The sequence below is a fragment of the Hyperolius riggenbachi genome, chromosome 1 (assembly GCF_040937935.1).
Source record: "Hyperolius riggenbachi isolate aHypRig1 chromosome 1, aHypRig1.pri, whole genome shotgun sequence".
In the NCBI taxonomy this organism is placed as follows: domain Eukaryota; kingdom Metazoa; phylum Chordata; class Amphibia; order Anura; family Hyperoliidae; genus Hyperolius; species Hyperolius riggenbachi.
In genome coordinates this window covers 103,378,557-103,397,491 of record NC_090646.1, presented here as the reverse complement: position 1 = coordinate 103,397,491, position 18,935 = coordinate 103,378,557, and the positions used below count along the sequence as shown (strand labels likewise).

The 18,935-nt window shown below is 41.7% G+C and overlaps 1 protein-coding gene across 4 annotated transcripts in view; it reads right to left on the bottom strand.

Moving 5' to 3' along the window:
- Positions 1–18,935, bottom strand: part of LDB2 (LIM domain binding 2) — a 476,127-nt gene that overhangs the window by 223,075 nt on the left and 234,117 nt on the right. The window lies entirely within an intron of this gene.

Here is an 18,935-nt window from a genome sequence, read left to right as displayed (position 1 = left end):
TTTTTTTAAACAGACCTATTAAAACAGCTAACATGTTTTTTTTACCTTGTAAGATTCTTAAAGGGTACCTGATCTGACATGGGGCATGATGAGATAAACATAGGTACATATAGTACTAGTCTTACTAAAATGTGTGATGTCCCTTTCTGTTTCTTTTAACACAGCAAGTGTTACAAAATGTTCTGTTATCTTAGTCAAACAGAAAATTTAATTTAGCTTAATGTTATGAAAACCATACAGTATAGATTGCAACACTGGCTGAGAGAACAATGCTGATAAGGTGTTTTTTTTTTCAGTTCAAGTTTGAAAGCTATGATTACAATATACCCACACTCTAGATATCTTGTCTTGTCTGTTTTTTTTTTTGTTTTTTTTTTTCTTCTTTTGCTGGAAAGGCATTTGTGCTCCTCTGGAACAATTCAATACCTACATTTACTTTAGTCTCTGTAAAGAACTAATCCTCTATATAATCACATCCTGTTTGTCAGCTCTCTGTAGTTGTCAGCAGTGGAAATAGCCAATGAGATGCTTCTTTTTACCAACTTGAGTGCAAATTTATTCATCAAATTTAATTCCTGTTGGATTGGCCCAGTTCCAGCCTGCATACAGTTTTAATTAAATTTGCATGCAAGTTTACAAAACTGGCCATGTCTAGACAGCAGTAAATAACCCCTTTAACTTCCACACACCCCTTCTAATGTAAACATTTTTATCTCAAAGAAGCTTAGAGGCCGAAAGAACCGTTTAGTGTCAGAACAAGTGTCAGCTGCAGGTATTGGGATTTTCAGAATTTGCAGAAAGCAAGATGGCTGCCCCATGACTCAGGGACAATACATTCTTCAGAATGGATAGATGGTAATGTGCATTAGTAAGAATAGTCAATGAGGTTGTTCTGCAACTATCCAACTTGCAAGGCCGGATTTATACTTTATGTGCCCCTAGTCCAAGTATGTTGTGGTTACCCTTCCATGTGCAGCAGTGCCCCTCCCATTCCATGTGCAGCCACTCTTATATGTGTATCATCCATGTACTATAGCCCCTCTCTTTCATAAAAAGCTCCCTTGGGCATCATTTTCCCTTTTTCACATATTGATCCCCATTCTAGCCTCCTCTTTCATATGTAGACACCCCTCTTTCATGTTCAGGTGACCCATTGGTCTACAACCGCCCAAGGTCTGGGCCTTTGTGGCCTTTCCAGAAATTCAGCCCTGCAAATGTGTATGCAAGCTACTGCATTTGACTGGTCCATTTCCAAGCTGCACACATTTGCATAAAATAAGCATAACATTTTTATCAATTGGGGATTATTTGGCCCTCCTTTACCATCCCTATTATTAATGTCTGAATATGGCAGAGATTGGATCAAATGAATGAAAATTTGGTTTAGGTTCCGTTTAAAGAGTAACTGTCAGGCATAAAATCAAAAATCAATTCTTTATTTTTATATGTTAAACAAGTAATAAGCATGCTAACCAGGCAATCTAAAAGTTAAAATCTCTATTACTTTTCTTGCTGATAAATGATCAGTTCCCAGTTTACCTAACTCTTACTTGGTACACACAAAATTTGGTACACAAAAAGGAAGTTGCAGGGCGTTTGCTTCTCTATTTCCCCTCAGACTTAACTAATGCAGCCTGATTGGCTGAAGCCTCTTTCCCTCCTGTATTCCCCTCCCACACCTCTGTTCTTCTCTGATTGGCCAATATTTTTCATGCTGAAACAATGCACTTCTATAGTGAAAGACGGGCAAATCAGGCAGAGGAGACTAAGGGAGGAAATGACATCAGAATTGGCTTCATAATAGCCACACTTAAAATAGTAAATGGTAAGAAGGATTTCCTCTTTTTTTAATGTAGAAAAATCACAAAAATTAAAACGTGGACAGTGCAATACATATGTTATGTAAGTAGAGAAAGTATTTATCTACTTATATATGTGTTGTTGTTTTTCTGAGATAGTATGGCTGACAGCTCCTCTTTAAGGACTGTGTTACCTGATTGGATTTTCTTGTTTTAATAAAGTTTTTTTTTTTTTTATAGATTTTTTATAAATAACATAGTGAGATGTAGGTTTCCAGCTAGCTCTCACAATAAGTAAAGACAAAATAGACATATGAAGATGAAGAAAACTAAACAAATGGATGAAGAATAAAAAATACATTAAAATAATAAGACATAGCCCTACCACAACCAGAACTAAAAAATCCAGAATGAAAAGGGTGAGCTGTGTGAGATGTCAGTTCATTAATATTTATCATGTTTTTGTCCATAATCCAATCCCATAAAGAGTTAATTTCACATCACCCAGCGAAGCAGAAGGGCTCCAGGTACCTCTGGCACCCCAAGCATATAATATTTATAACATTCATCCAAGTTTAATTTTTTCTTCCTTACCAAGGAAAGAACACACTTTTTTTTTTTAAGTTCTGCACTGCAGAGAAAGAAAGACCCTGACTCTCTCATTAGATGGGAATTTTCCATTACTTGTTCCTCATACTGCAAAAAATGAATGTGAAAATAAAAAAAGAATTTGCATAGATAGAGAAGAAACAGGTAGCATATGAAGATTGTTCCTGGCTGCCAAGCGGTTCTGTACCTCTATAAATTGACACTTGTAAAGCATGAGATTGATGGAGAAGTTGTACATTAGGATTCTTCGCAAGTACATTTCTTGTTTCCAGAATAATGATGACCAGGATGAACAAATATCTTCTTGGGACCCCTATTTTTAAGATTCTGCCGTTTTTTTACCCTCATGGAATGTTAACTTAGCCTCCTGATAAGTATCTGAATTGTGTCTCTGTAAAACTTTCCACCTGCCTTGGCCGTAGCTTGTCCACCAGCAATCCATCTGTGGCCTGCTATTCCACCAGAAGGCGGGTCTCTACCGTGTTTTTGGATAACCCATTAGCAGCTTCTATAGAGTTATCTCGTTTGAGACAAGTGCTCTGCTTTTGACCTCAGTTGGCAGAACTCGTTATGCTGGAAATTCTTGGAATGCCGTGATTTCTCTCTACTAGCAGAAACTATAGAAACTGAACGCAGAATTCCTCTGTTATTGTCTCACACTGCCCCCTAGTGACAAGTGTTGTCCATAAATACAAATTACAGCAGTACTAATTAGAGGCAGGGAAATATAACTCATAAAGTATAACAAACAGGGAGATGTAAAGAAATGAAAAAATGTGCTAAAATAAATTGGCCTGGAGCACTTACAAGCCTCTAAATACATTGGCTGCTAAAGTGGATGGGGAACCATAGACCCCACTGAACATATTCATCTTTTGGGGTTTTCCTAGCAAGGGGGCTTGACAATTCTAGCCAATCAGAAATAATCTTAACAACATTGTTTAAAAGACAGGAGTTGTTCAGACCACACTATCTAAAATCAAAATAAAGTTTTCCATTAGGTGGCCACTCACCATACAATTTTTTAAATACCTGTTCAATTTAAGAATAGCAATCACTTTTTGTGACTGATTGTAACATTTCAAAAATCTGACCAATGTACCACACACCTATGTTCAATGTTTCCTCAGTTATGATAAAAATAATAGGAACCTCTGAGAAAATTGCTAGGGTGTGTATATTAATAAATTGACAATCTACCACACACCACTCAATTTTCATAAAAATCCAGCATTCCCGATCAACTTTTATCAAATAAAAACGTGAAATCCTATTTGATTTCTTGCTCGAATAAAAAAAAAAAAGCTTTCAATTTTTCGATCCGATCTTTTTTATTAAATTGCCGTAAAATTGGCTCATTTTATTGTAGTGTGTGGCCACCTTTAGAACTTGACCTTAGCCAGATGTTTTGTCACATGACACCAGAGTGAAATATTTTTAGTGGAGTGTCCCTCTTTAAAGGGGAACCTGAAGTGAGGGGGGTATGGAGGCTGCCATATTTATTTTATTTTAAGCAACACCTGTTGCCTGGCAGTGTTGTTGATCTCTTTGACTGCAGTAGTATCAGATTGACACACCTGAAACAATTCTAGTCAGACCTCAGTCATAAACATCTGATCTGCATATGCTTGTTTGGGATCTATGGCTAAATGTATTAGAGGCAGAGGGTCAGCAGGACAGCATGGCAACTTGCATTCTTTTAAAGTAAATAAATATATCAGCATCCATATCCCTCTAACACCAGGAGAGGAAAAAGTATAGTCCAGTAAAATTATTGTTTTTTTTTGTTGGTATAATTAATTTTAATGGGCACAAATCTTACATAGTGCTATTCAAATAAACATCCTAAAAGTCACTTGGATAAGCACTGCCAAATCATGTAATACTCAGTAGTGTAGGACACATAGTTTATACAGTGGGTTGCAAAAGTATTCGGCACCCTTGAAGTTTTCCACATTTTGTCATATTACTGCCACAAACATGCATCAATTTTATTGGAATTCCACGTGAAAGACCAATACAAAGTGGTGTACATGTGAGAAGTGGATCGAAAATCATACATGATTCCAAACATTTTTTACAAATAAATAACTGCAAAGTGGGGTGTGCGTAATTATTCAGCCCCCTTTGGTCTGAGTGCAGTCAGTTGCCCATAGACATTGCCTGATGAGTGCTAATGACTAAATAGAGTGCACCTGTGTGTAATCTAATGTCAGTACAAATACAGCTGCTCTGTGAGGGCCTCAGAGGTTGCCTAAGAGAATATGGGGAGCAACAACACCGTGAAGTTCAAAGAACACACAAGACAGGTCAGGGATCAAGTTATTGAGAAATGTAAAGCAGGCTTAGGCTACAAAAAGATTTCCAAAGCCTTGAACATCCCACAGAGCACTGTTCACACGATCATTCAGAAATGGAAGGAGTATGGCACATCTGTAAACCTACCAAGAAAAGGCCATCCACCTAAACTCACAGGCCGAACAAGGAGAGTGCTGATCAGAAATGCAGTCAAGAGGCCCATGGTGACTCTGGACGAGCTGCAGAGATCTACAGCTCATGTGGGAGACTCTGTCCATAGGACAACTATTAGTCATGCACTGTACAAAGTTGTCCTTTATGGAAGAGTGGCAAGAAGAAAGGCATTGTTAACAGAAAGCATAAGAAGTCCCGTTTGCAGTTTGCCACAAGCCATGTGGGGGACACGGCAACCATGTGGAAGAATGTGCTCTGGTCAGATGAGACCAAAATGGAACATTTTGGCCAAAATGCAAAGCACTATGTGTGGCAAAAAACTAACACTGCACATCACTCTGAACACACCATCCCCACTGTCAAATATAGTGGTGGCAACATCATGCTCGGGGGGTGCATCTCTTCAGCAGGGACAGGGAAGCTGGTCAGAGTTGATGGGAAGATGGATGGAACCAAATACAGGGCAAACTTGGAAGAAAACCTCTTGGAGACTGCAAAAGACTTGAGACTGGGGCGGAGGTTCACCTTCCAGCAGGACAATGACCCTAAACATAAAGCCAGGGCAACAATGGAATGGTTTAAAACAAAACATATCCCTGTGTTAGAATGGACCAGTCAAAGTCCAGATCTAAATCCAATCGAGAATCTATGGCAAGATCTGAAAACTGCTGTTCACAAACCCTGTCCATCTAATCTGACTGAGCTGGAGCTGTTTTGCAAAGAAGAATGGGCAAGGATTTCAGTCTCTAGATGTGCAAAGCTGGTAGAGACATACCCTAAAAGACTGGCAGCTGCAATTGCAGCAAAAGGTGGTTCTACAAAGTATTGACTCAGGGGCCGAATAATTACGCACACACTAGTTTGCAGTTATTTATTTGTAAAAAAAATGTTTGGAATGATGTATGATTTTCGATCCACTTCTCACATGTACACCACTTTGTATTGGTCTTTCACGTGGAATTCCAATAAAATTGATGCATGTTTGTGGCAGTAATGTGATAAAATGTGGAAAACTTCAAAGGGGCCGAATACTTTTGCAACCCACTGTATACTGTATATGAGACAGTCAGGGTATACAGCAATACTAAACCACAATAGGAAGGAAAAACGTGCCCAAACATTTTTCCATCTCTGGTATTATAAACTGTAGAACATATTGTACACAGAGCCGGTTCTCTCATGACGCAAGGTGAAACATTTGCATCAGGCGCAGAGATTACAGGGGCAGCATTTTTGTAACAGCGTGCAGTCAGAGTAGGAAGAGAAGGGAGAGAAGAGCGAGGTGAAGAAGCCCTCAATGGGGAAAGCAGCTTATTGTGCTGTGTGAGGAGTCTGGCAGTGAGTGAGGAGGTGGGAGGCAGGAGAGCAGAAGTGTTTCATTTGACTTGCACAGCAAAAGGGAGTAGGTGGCACTGTTGTTCTGACCGAGGAGGGGGGGGGGGGCTAATCCTCGAAAGTTTGCCTCAGGCATCAAAAAGTCTAGAACCGTCCCTGATTGTACATAGGATGATCTTTCTATCATCAGTGCTTTAAACCCTTCTTTCTCAGTACAACTGTCTATGCAGTTGCTGCTACTAATGGCATAGCAATAGGAGATGCAAAAGTTACAATGTGATAAGGATGTTATGAGTGCATTATTAGAATAAGAAGAAGGACAAATATAAAGCAGTTTTGCCTCTTCTCCTCCTCCTGTCCATTTTAGTAAGATGAGGTTGGAACAGAGGCTCACACTTAAAGGACACCTTGGACATCAACCAGGCCCTAGGTACCTGCCTACCATACCAAGTGGATGATCCAGCTCTGTTGGAAGGGGCACATTTATTGGCAAATAAACACTGCTAAACAAGCTTATATACAAGAGGATTCTTACAATGGTAAATATAGGAAAAATCAAGGATGAATGCCGGCAAACCTAATATTCACCATTTTGCAACCTGACTTCTAAGACATCACTAGCAATTTACAAGGATTATTTATCAAAAGTGTCCTGTGTGCAGACCAATACTCAAAGCCTCCTACAGCATCCAGGCATATGGGTTTAGACCTTTAACTTCACAAAATCCTAACACACTAAAAAAAAGATATACTGCACTATAATTCAGAGGCACTAAAGGATATTTTTTTTTAAAAAAACCTCCTGTTTCAAATAAAGTGATCTGTGCTTAAAAGCCTTACAGAAACCATCATATTATAAAAAGAACAGCTTTTATCACATGGTGCTTTCTTCTCTGGAAGGATTTTGAACATGGAGCACTTTACTTGAAACCGATTTTTATTTTTTATTTTATTTTATTTTTTGAAATATGCTTTAGAATCTACAAATTATGGAGCAACACAGATTTTTTCAGTGAATCACAAGAACTTGAAGATGTGTTAACCCCACACAAGTAAAAACCATTTAGAGTTCACAAAATGCAACAATATATGTTTAAACTGACTAACTGTGTCAAAGTGATCCCTTCTTCTGTGTCAAAGTGATTCCCCCCCCCCCCCCCCCCCCCCGTCGTGACAGTAGGAGGACACCTGGAGGCACAGGGAGGCAGTTGTGGCAAAGAGGGGGACACTAGTGGCCCAGGGAGAGGGAGCAGTGGAGGCACAGGGAGGCAGCAGAGGTAAAGAGGGGGACACTAGTGGCCCAGGGAGAGGGAGCAGTGGAGGCGCAGGGTGGCACAGGGAGGCAGTAGAGGTAAAGAGGGGGACACAAGTGGCCCAGGGAGAGGGAGCAGTGGAGGCGCAGGGAGACACAGTGTTATGACCTACATAAAAATGTTAACTTAAAGTGAACCTGAGATGTATACAATCACTATTTTTATACTTACCTGGGGCTTCCTCCAGCCGCATGAGGTGCGTGGGTTCCCTCGCTGCCCTCTCCGGCCGCTCCATTGTCTCCTAATATCCCTGTAGTCTGGCCGCCCATGCTGTTCTGCGCATGCATGGCTTACTCAGCCAGGAGTGATGTGTGCCTGTGCAGTAGCACTGTGCATGTGCAGAATGCTCCTGGGCTTGGGAGCATGGGAGGGGCGCGTGTGCAGCCGTGCCACACATGCGCAGAAACGTACATCTGGCCACAACTGGCCAGATTACCAGGGGATATTAGAAGACAATGGAGCAGCCGAAGAATACAGTGAGGGAGCCCATGGACCTCATGGGGCGGAAGGAAGCCCCAGGTAACTATAAATTTAGCGAGTGTCTTCATCTCAGGTACCCTTTAAGTATAAACCTACAGTACCTATCTGATTTGTTAACTGGGGACAAAGCACTACTTGAAAATTTTGGGTGGCATTTTACTGTCTGTTATGACAAAAATAAAATCGACTGGTATACAGGGTTACAAGTACTCTCTTTACTCATTTAAAGGGGACCTAAAGCATTTGAAAGAAAAAAGCTATTTTAACTTACCTGGGGCTTCTACTGGCCCCCTGCAGCCATCCTGTGCCCGCGCCCTGCCAAACTAATCCTCCTGTCCCCCACTGTGGCTCAGTTTAGTTTCTGTTGACTGATCAGTCAGTGGGCCACTGTGCCTGCGTGGCCCTGGTCGTGCATGTCCTCATTCATGCTCCCATCATAAGAGCATCCTGTGCAGGTGCTGTAAGAGAGAAACCTTGTACTGTACCTGCGCTCTCGCTGACGGGAGCATGAATGAGAACGCACTGCCAGGGCCATGCAGGCGCAGTGCCCCCCTGACTGATCAGTCGACAGAAACAGAACTGAGCCACAGAAAGTTAAACTTGCTTTTTTTAAACGATTTTGGTTCCCTTTAAAACCTCTACCAGTCTGTTGTGTTTTTTCTATATTTAAAAAAGAAAAATATACTCTTTCAGAAACACGCAGTTGTAATAGTAATAGTAATACTGCTAATTGTAGGGGATTTTTAAAGAAGGAAAAAGTAACATAACAGCACATTGAGCCGTGGTGATTAGTTATGGAAGATGAACACTTGCTTTCGGATTCGCAGTTAGCAAGCGTAGAAAATGAAAGAAGTGCTTACTAGAAGTTAACAAATGTTAAATATAACCGTGTAATCTGCTGCATTCTCATTCAGTCTTCAGCTACGAAATCCCAGATCTTTGTTTAAGCTGCAAACAGACTTAAGAAGGGGGAAAAAAAAGAAGAAATGGAGAAAATGGGCTCTGTTTTTAAAAAGCAAGCCCTTTGGTAACGATGATGAACACCGAGCGCATAGACATAACAGCTATCATTTTAATCCTGTCCTCTCGAGCAGAAATAAAAAACAATATCTGAGGGATGCATAAAATTCTACAACCGAGTAGGCAGCAATAGATTGTCGTTTGGAAGCTGGGATTCCTGGGAATATTCCCTGCACTGATTGTGTATGTATTCATTTTCAGAATGTTCATGTATGAACACAGTATTGCTCCGATTCTCCAGCTTTAAAAGTGCACTTAAGTTAAACATGAAATCTCACAATTAAACTAGCCTGTAGGTCTAGTAGGTCTGCTTTCTCAGTGCCCTAACATTTCATGTAATGTATTTACGCACCTTCTGATGCAATTGGTACCTTCTGCACCTGACTGCCCTAATAGGTAAATGGTGTAGCTATGTTATGTCCATCACAACCACCTCTTTTTAGCTTACTCCAGCCATACTAACATGCAGACATGAGAGGTTTCATTGTACTGAATCAGATGAAATGGCCAGCCTATCAGAATGTTAAAGTGGTATGACACTCCGCATCAGGGGTGTTGCTAGGATCCTCAGAGATCCGGGGCACTTTTGGACACTCCAGCCAGAAAATGGGTGTGGCTCAGGGGCGTAGCAATAGGGGGTGCAGAGGTAGCAACCGCATCGGGGCCCTTGGGCCAGAGGGGCCCCATAGGGCTCTCCCTCAACTACAGTATTAGCTCTTTATTGGTCCTGTGCTGATAATATTCATTTCTATAGATGCTTTGAATAGTATTAATCATTAACAAACTGTTCCCCATCCCCTTCTTGCACCTCTGACACTGTGGTTGCGCTTTATTGGTTTTGGAGAACCATATCAATTGCTATGTATAGCATGCTTGGGGGGCCCAATGCAAAATTTGCACCGGGGCCCATAGCTCATTAGCTACGCCACTGGTGTGGCTATACAGCAGAATGTGGGTGTGGTCATAGGTGGATCCAAATTTATATGAACTTAACAGCAGTTTAAGTAGGCCTGCTCAGCAAAATGTTGGATGAAGCCCCCCTCTCCATTAATATGAAAACTAAAAACTGCAGCACATCACACAAATAGGTAGCGTTGCTTAAACATAACTAGGCAGAGTTACCTGGTATCTGTGCTGGCTGGTCTGGCTTTCTGCTGGGCATGCTGCCCTGCCACCAGGTTCTCTGGAAGTTCCCCATAGCATTCCCTGACCTTCTAGTGGACCCCTCCCATGCTCCCATGGGCCTCCCATTGAGGCACCACAACTCGCAGCATGCCTCCATAGAAGAACAACAGCTCCCTGCATGCCTCCATAGAATAACCACAGCTCCCTGCATGCCCCCATTAAGGCATCACCGCAGCCAGCATGGCATAACATCACCCAGTATGCCTACATAGAGGCATCACAGCACCCAGCATAACTCCAATTGATGCACCACAGTTCCCAGCATGCCCGCCGTTAAGGCACCACAGCTGACTCTGCCAGGTGGGCATCCGGGGCACTCTAGAGGGTGCATAGTCAGGTTGTGGATTGGCTACACTCCTGTTCCAGTAATAAAATACATACGAAGTAATATATGCATTGCAGATGTACATTGTTGGCAGTCCAGGAAAAGACTCTTTGTGATTCCATAACGTTATGTGCTCAATGAATGACACTAATAAAGTTGTAGATGAAATAATTCACATTTTTCCCATGTTGCCCCAGAAGGTGCAAAAAATGGCTCTTCCCCACAGGTGCACACATTTTTTTCCTTTTATTTCTTCAAATAGCACATTGTTCCTCACACATGTGGTGGCATTCGCATGATATTTTGATGCCTTTGGCTGATATATTTGCATTCCCCATATTAGAATAAAATACCAGTTCTTTTCTCCTGTTGACTTCAATGATGATTTTCAGCAAACTACAGTAGAACAACACTGACTAGAGTGCCCACACATGAGGTCACCGGATGACAGCAAAAATGGTGCGAAAACTGACATAACAATACTAATACTACACGTTTCTGACATAATTCAGATAGGGTTTTAAAAAGGGCATACATAGCAACTGTTTAGCCAGTCAAAAAAATCATACTACCTGATTTGTGGAGCTAGCCAGATCACGTAGAGTCCCGTACCACTCTTGTATCCTTTTTTTTTTTTTTTGCAGTTTTTGTAGAAAAAAAATGGCCACAACCCCGGGGTCACAATGCTGCAGCTCTTAGCTCTCTGCTCCTCGTCATCAAAGAGCAGAAAGGTGAGAAAGGGGCACTGAGAGGCAGGGAAGGGGCATTCCTAACACCAAAGGGGATGTTATGCAGAAGTGCCTCACCTGCAAAGGACGCCGCTTCCCTTATTAGGCTACTGACAAGCTGCTGTCAGTAGATTCAGGGAAGTGGCGCAGATGAGAGAAGGTGGTGCAGAGAGAGGCACTAAGAGGACACAAGGGCATGTTATGGTACAGGTAACTTGCCTCTGTGTCCCATTTGTCTTGCATACACTTTAAAGCCAGTGGTGGGCCGAAATTTCGCATATGCAAAATTTTACATGCAAATTCACATTTACACATCGTAATTGTAATGTGAAGTTTCAGGGGAAATTGTAATTAATTTTGTATGTAATAGTAATATTTCATAATTACGCTAAAAATGTTGCATAATTTTCGCGCAATTCCATGAAATTTTGTGCCGATTTTGGTGGTGAATAGCAAAGCCCCCATACATGCTATTGCTACCAAAATTTCTACATATGTTAAGGACAATATTGGGTACAAGTCAAAAAATAATTTTTCAAAAAGACATTGTAGTTTTTGAGAAACTCATTTTTAAATATGCAAAGAAAATGTTTTTTAAACTGTCATTTTTTAGTTTTTCTTTGCATTTTTAAAATCAATTTTCTCAAAAACTATAAAGTCTTTTTGGAAAATTATTTTTTTTGACTTGTACCCACTATTCTCCTTAACATACTGTATATATTGGTGTCACTACCATGTATGGGGGCTTTGCTATTCACTGCCAAAATCGTCCCAAAATAACGCAAGAATTACTAAAAATTTTAGGCGAAATTACGAATCACAAGGAGATCAATTGCATTTACAAATTGTAATTACATATAACTTTAACCACTTAAACCCAACTGGACGAACATTCTCGTCCAGTTGGGCTGCGCGCACTCCCGCGGGCCGCATGTGCTCCCGTGAGGGCTCCTGTGCGCACTCCCGCCACCGGCCGTTAGCCCAGCGATCAATGAAAGGGATTATAGATCCCATTCATTGATCAAAGCCCCCCGCAGAAAAGCCGACAGCGTCTCATCAGACACTGCGGTTTTTCTGAGTTCAAAAAGTTCCCCTTCTTCATTCTTCTTCCTGGGAGCGAGATCGATCACTCCCAGGACTTTTTGACTGTGGACATCTTGTGGCCAAATAGTAAAATTACACCCATATCCACTTTTTATTAAATAAATACATTTTTTTAACATTTAAAATTAGCTGTTTACCTCCCTCATCAAAAAATACCCAAATAAAATGTTTCATAAAAAATAAAATAAAAAATTACAATAATAAAAAAAACATAAATAGTTACCTAAGGGTCTGAACTTTTTAAATATGCATGTCAAAGGAGTATATTCATATAATTTTTTAAATTATGGGCTTGTAAATAGTGATGGATGCAATGTGAAAAAATGCACCTTTATTTCCAAATAAAATATCGGCGCCATACATTGTGATAGGGACATAATTTAAATGGTGTAATAAGCGGGACAAATGGGCAAATAAAATACATGGGTTTTAACTATGGTAGCATGTATTAATTTCAAACTATAATGGCCAAAAGCTGAGAAATAATGATTTTTTTTCCATTTATTTCTCAATATTCCTGTTAAAATGTATTTATAATAAATTAATTCTCAGCAAAATGTATCACCCAAAGAAAGTCTAATTGGTGGAGGAAAAAACAAGCTATAGACCAATTCATTGTGATGAGTAGTGATAAAGTTATTGGCAAATGAATGGGAGGTGAAAGTTGCTCAAATGCAAAAAATAAACAACCCTTCGGGCTTAAGTGGTTGAATGCAAAAATGTACGTGAAATTTTGCGCAGTCGTAAATTAGCTAATTCTGATCATCCCTGTTTGAAGCGTGTGTACCTTTTGAGGGTCCTTCCATTGGTATATATATGCTAGTAGGTAATTCATCTGATCTTACTTTTAATAAGGGGTATTTGTTAAACCCCAGCTTTCTTAAAGGGGCACATTTTGTACAATTTTGAGAAACATTGCACTAGAGGCTACTCAGCTAATCATGTAATGGATCAGCAGCAAGTTCTCATAAAATAAACTGCTGTCAGGTTTGCTTTAAAGAGGAACTGTAACCAAGGATTGAACTTAATCCCAATCAGTAGCTGATACCCCCTTTCCCACAAGAAATCTTGGCCATTGTGCGAATAGATCATCAGGGGTGTCTGTATGGCTGATGATGTGGTGAAACCCCTCCCACAGTGTGATGTCAGGACCTAGGCCCTGATAGTTTCCTATCTGTTAGCCTTGTTGCGTTGTGGGAAATAACAGCTGTTTTTAACTTCCAAGAAACCAGTATCCCCCTCTGTGCATATGTACCATATAACTATACAAAAAAGTTTTATTCATGTCTGCCAGTAGTAAAGATGATGACGTGCAGACTGATTGTGGATGAAAAAAATTGAACAAATTACATGGTAAATATCAATCATTTCTTGATCTCTCTACTATTATTTAATTTCTCACTTTGCAATGTATTGATTTATGTTTTCCCCTTTTTGCTGGAGTTCTTCTTTAGGGCAGCTGCTGACATACATTCTATGGACAATATACATATATATACATTTTTGTACAGCTACACTTAATATCGTAAATTTTCTCTGGCATATTTCTATGAAATCTTGATCTCCATTTCCCTGGGTACCGTCAGCATGATTATTTCCATCCTGTGTGAATATATACAGTTACCGGAAAGACAGGTAGGGAGGCAGCTGCCTGTTTGTTCTGTTATTCTATTACTTGTCTGTTTAATCCTCCACAGTGTTCTCAAACCAGCATCGGAATTCTCTGAAGAACATTGCAGGGGAAAAAAAATACTAAGTACTGGCAGAACCCAATACCCCATGGACTGCATTACTGAACACACAACTCTGTGAAGGGACCAATCAGTGTCTGGTTCCTGGGAGGATGTGGGGGGAGGAGGGGGATGATGGGTGATGCTGTATTGGAACGAATGTTTAATAATTGATATTGTGGAAAGAATAGATGCATTGTTAACAGAGTTATGCTATGAATTCTCTGGGGACTTTGCTGTAAAATATATCCTAATATTTTTGCAGCCACAAAACATGTTCCGTCTGGCTTAGATGGAAGCCATGGCGGGGTAAGGAATATCATTCTTACAAGGCTTGCTTCATCTCACTTGTTTCAGACGTCTGGAACTGTCATTCACTTGTCATTTTCCAACATGTCAACAACAGGTGCCGGACCAGTCTGTCAGTGGAGCGGCTTCGGCTGCCCATGAAGAGGCAACAGTTACAGGCTCTGATTCATAGACAGGGCGGAATCCAGCTGACATTCATTACTGTGGAATACTATTCCACCTACTCTACTATTGTAACCTCCCAGATAGACATTCGCAGCACGTACATCCGAACTCCATTACATTATTAATAAAGTACACAAAGTATTCCTCAGTGAAGAGCAGATTGTCCATAGAATGCTCAAAAGAGGAATTCCGATCTCAAGAAGCACCTTACTGTAGTATCTAATAGATATTTGAGTGTATCTGGAGTGGATTTTTTAAGTTAAGACAACAGGTTTTTTGAATTAATCTTTTTAACTTTTTGCAGAATTATAATCTCAAGAATCAATGAACTGTTAAACTTAAACCACCACAATTTAACTTGCATCTGTCAGGTTAATCTTTCCAGTTCCTGTGCCATTTGTCATGTGGCTGCAGAAGGCTGGTAACTGCTTATTAAAGGATACCCGGGGTGACATGTGACATGATGAGATAATGTGTATGTACAGTGCCAAGCACACAAATAACTAGGCTGTGTTCCTTTTTTTTCTTTCTCTGCCTGAAAGAGTTAAATCCAATTATAGAAAAAACATGGGTTACCAGCCGCCTTGGTATACAAAGTGTCAAAATTTATTAATCAAAAAAAGGGAAACACATTAAAATCACCAAAAATGCACATGTGAAAAGGGCACTTGTGGTTCAAGGTTTAAAATTGCAAAGGCAAAAAGGCTATATAGCTATCAATTCAGCGAGATATAATGAGTTTCAAATGAAATATTGTACATGAATGGTTTCACACATGCATATAAATATTACACGTGGATGATCTCAACTTGCACACTTCATTCATCCCGCGCATACATACTGGTGCCTTGTATGTCAACGCTATGTTTTTTAGCGGGGGCCCCCCTTAAAACGTGTCTCCAGAACAACTGTACTCCAGGAATAGGCCACTGATGATAGAGCTTAATTCATAACCCCATTCATGGTTGTAGCAACTGGGGCTAATAGGCCAAATCTCGGGGGAAATCACAGTACATGTATCTCTGTAGGTAACAAAGGGTGGGTCTCACCAAGTGCGAATGCTGGCATCTCATAAACTTCTCCAATGCATAGCAAGCAACTTCGTTATGGTGCTTTGATGGAAGCAGCTTGGGAAGGTGTGGGGCCGTCCTCTACATCTGTTTACCCCGACAAACAGTTCATCTTACTCTGGACACAGTAAACAGCTTTCGTCCGGAGGGGCTGATGACGGGGGAAGACCGGCCGCACATGGGACGCCAGGCTCACCAGCGCGCGGGAGCGTGACTGAAACTTCGAGCTGTGTAGCTCCGCCCACCGACGTTTCGCGTCAGGTGTGACGCTTCATCAGGGTGTGGCCTTAGCGCATTGCTGTGCACTTAAAAACAGTCTGAAGGCCCGCCTCCTTTCCAAACTCACAGCAAACATAGCGTTCCGTAAGCGGCTGGATGGGCGGCCAATTGTATACAAGTGTATCAGTCCATGGTGAATGCTTGCACAGGGCGAGTGTGTTAAATCATTGAAGGGATCAGTGAGATCTTCGTTACCTCACAGTGGAAGGGGCGGCAGGTTAATAAATGCCACAAAAACGTCATATCAAAGCGGGATATTCAACCACACGGAACTCCGCATCAGGTAACAATGCACTAAACTGTCCACAGTAAAGCTATAGGAAGGGGAGATCAATACATTCCTTATTGTCTTGTACTGTTTTTACAGACTCTTCATTGCCTCAAAGTAGAAGGAAGGACGAGCCAATAAATACCACCAAGGCGTCGTATGAACGCGGATATTCAGCCATACGGAATTCCGTATCGCATAACAGTGCATTAAGCCGTCCACAATGAGGCTATAGGAGGTAGAGTTCACTTCATTCTTATTATCCTGTACTATTTTTGCAAGGCACCCTCATAATATGGCACCTATCATTCACTGCGGGTTCACCCATATCCCAGACAGTCAATCATACCGACGGATCCGCAGAAAAGGAGTCAAATCCAATTCTGCATTTAAACCCAATGGTACTACGGTTTTTAATTTGAAGATCCAGGATGCTTCCTTGCAGTATAGTAATTCGTCAAAATCTCCTCTCCTGGTAGATACCTTCAATTTGTATATACCTTTAACTAGAGTACCTGTCAAATTATTTCCATGGCACTCCCTATAATGGTCATATATACCCCCAGGGGATTTACCTCCCCTAATTTTACCAAAATGTTCCAATACCCGTTCTTTCATGGCCCTCTTCGTTTTGCCGATGTACTTGAGCCCGCACGGGCACTGTATCATATACACAACGCGTGTCGTATTACAATTAATGAATGCTCTAATATCATATTCAACATCACCCGTGCTGTTCTCAAACACACCGGTACGTTCAATAAAGGGACAAAGTTTACACTTACTACACTTATATGACCCATTAGGTGCACCTTTTTGCAACCAAGTGTCACTGTTCACATTAAACTCGCTTCGGACCAATTTGTCCTTTAAATTAGGTGCTCTTTTTGCAGTAAGGAGTGGGCGGGGGCCAACCACCTTCGCTATCTCATCTGAGGCCGTCAATATTGGCCAAAAGGTAGACAGCAACCCCCGCAAATCCTCCCAATGGGTACCATAACTAGTCACGAGCCGCATATGTCCCCCTCCCTCCACACCGGACCTCCCGCCGCGAGCAGCCAGAAGGTCCCTTCTGTCCAGGTTCCATGCCCTTTTCAACGCATTCCGCAAAACTGAGTGCGTATACCCCCGTTCACGGAATCGTTCATACATGCTTCTGGACTCACGTCGAAAGTCATTCTCATCTGAACAGTTCCTCCGTAAACGGAGGAACTGTCCATAGGGAATACCTCTCTTCAAGGAGGGTGGATGATGGCTGGAGGCATGGAGGAGCGTATTCCCGGCTGTAGGTTTCCGGAAGGATGCAGAAGCCACCCTATTTCCCTCAACCCTAAGGCGCAGATCCAAAAAGGAGATCTCACTACCATATGTGTATGTAAGTTTGATATTGCGTTCATTAGAGTTGAGGGCAATGATGAACGATTCCAATTCGTCCACACTCCCACTCCATGCCACCAAGACGTCATCTATGTACCGAATCCATAGGGCGACGTGCGCTCCGAAATCCGGGTTGGGGAACACATCTCTCCGTTCCCACAATCCCAGATGTAGACACGCATACGCAGGAGCGCACGCCGCCCCCATGGACGTGCCACGTACCTGACGAAAATATTTTCCACAAAAGCTGAAACAATTTTGGGTGAGGATTAATTGCATACAATCGACGAGAAATTCATTATGGGCCCCCGCGGCGGGATATCTCTCGCGGAGGAAGAAGGACATTGCCCGGAGCCCATCCTCATGCGGAATCGAGGTGTATAAAGATTCCACATCGATGCCTACAAGGATGGACCCCGGGGGCAGCTCGAGACCAGAGAGGACACCAGTGATAAAGGGGGAAATATTGTGGTTCTTGATGAGGATATGTATGTTAATGAGATAGAAAGACAACTTGGTGATAAAAGTACATATTCATCTCTGCGTGAAAATCCCTTTCCATATATAAAAGACAAAATTAATGATCTACTTGATGATGGCCTTTTTCATAATCACATCTCCAGAACTGAATGGGAATATTTAAAGGTTGATACATATAATATTCCTACTATATATGTTCTACCGAAATTGCATAAGTCACTTTCCAATCCCCCAGGAAGACCCATTATTTCGTCTGTTGGTAGTCCCACCCAAAGAATAGGACAGTTTATAGATAAAAAGTTAAGTCCACTGGTGCGATCTCTGCCATCTTACGTTCAGGATACCCGCGATGTTCTGGGTGTCCTCTCTGGTCTCGAGCTGCCCCCGGGGTCCATCCTTGTAGGCATCGATGTGGAATCTTTATACACCTCGATTCCGCATGAGGATGGGCTCCGGGCAATGTCCTTCTTCCTCCGCGAGAGATATCCCGCCGCGGGGGCCCATAATGAATTTCTCGTCGATTGTATGCAATTAATCCTCACCCAAAATTGTTTCAGCTTTTGTGGAAAATATTTTCGTCAGGTACGTGGCACGTCCATGGGGGCGGCGTGCGCTCCTGCGTATGCGTGTCTACATCTGGGATTGTGGGAACGGAGAGATGTGTTCCCCAACCCGGATTTCGGAGCGCACGTCGCCCTATGGATTCGGTACATAGATGACGTCTTGGTGGCATGGAGTGGGAGTGTGGACGAATTGGAATCGTTCATCATTGCCCTCAACTCTAATGAACGCAATATCAAACTTACATACACATATGGTAGTGAGATCTCCTTTTTGGATCTGCGCCTTAGGGTTGAGGGAAATAGGGTGGCTTCTGCATCCTTCCG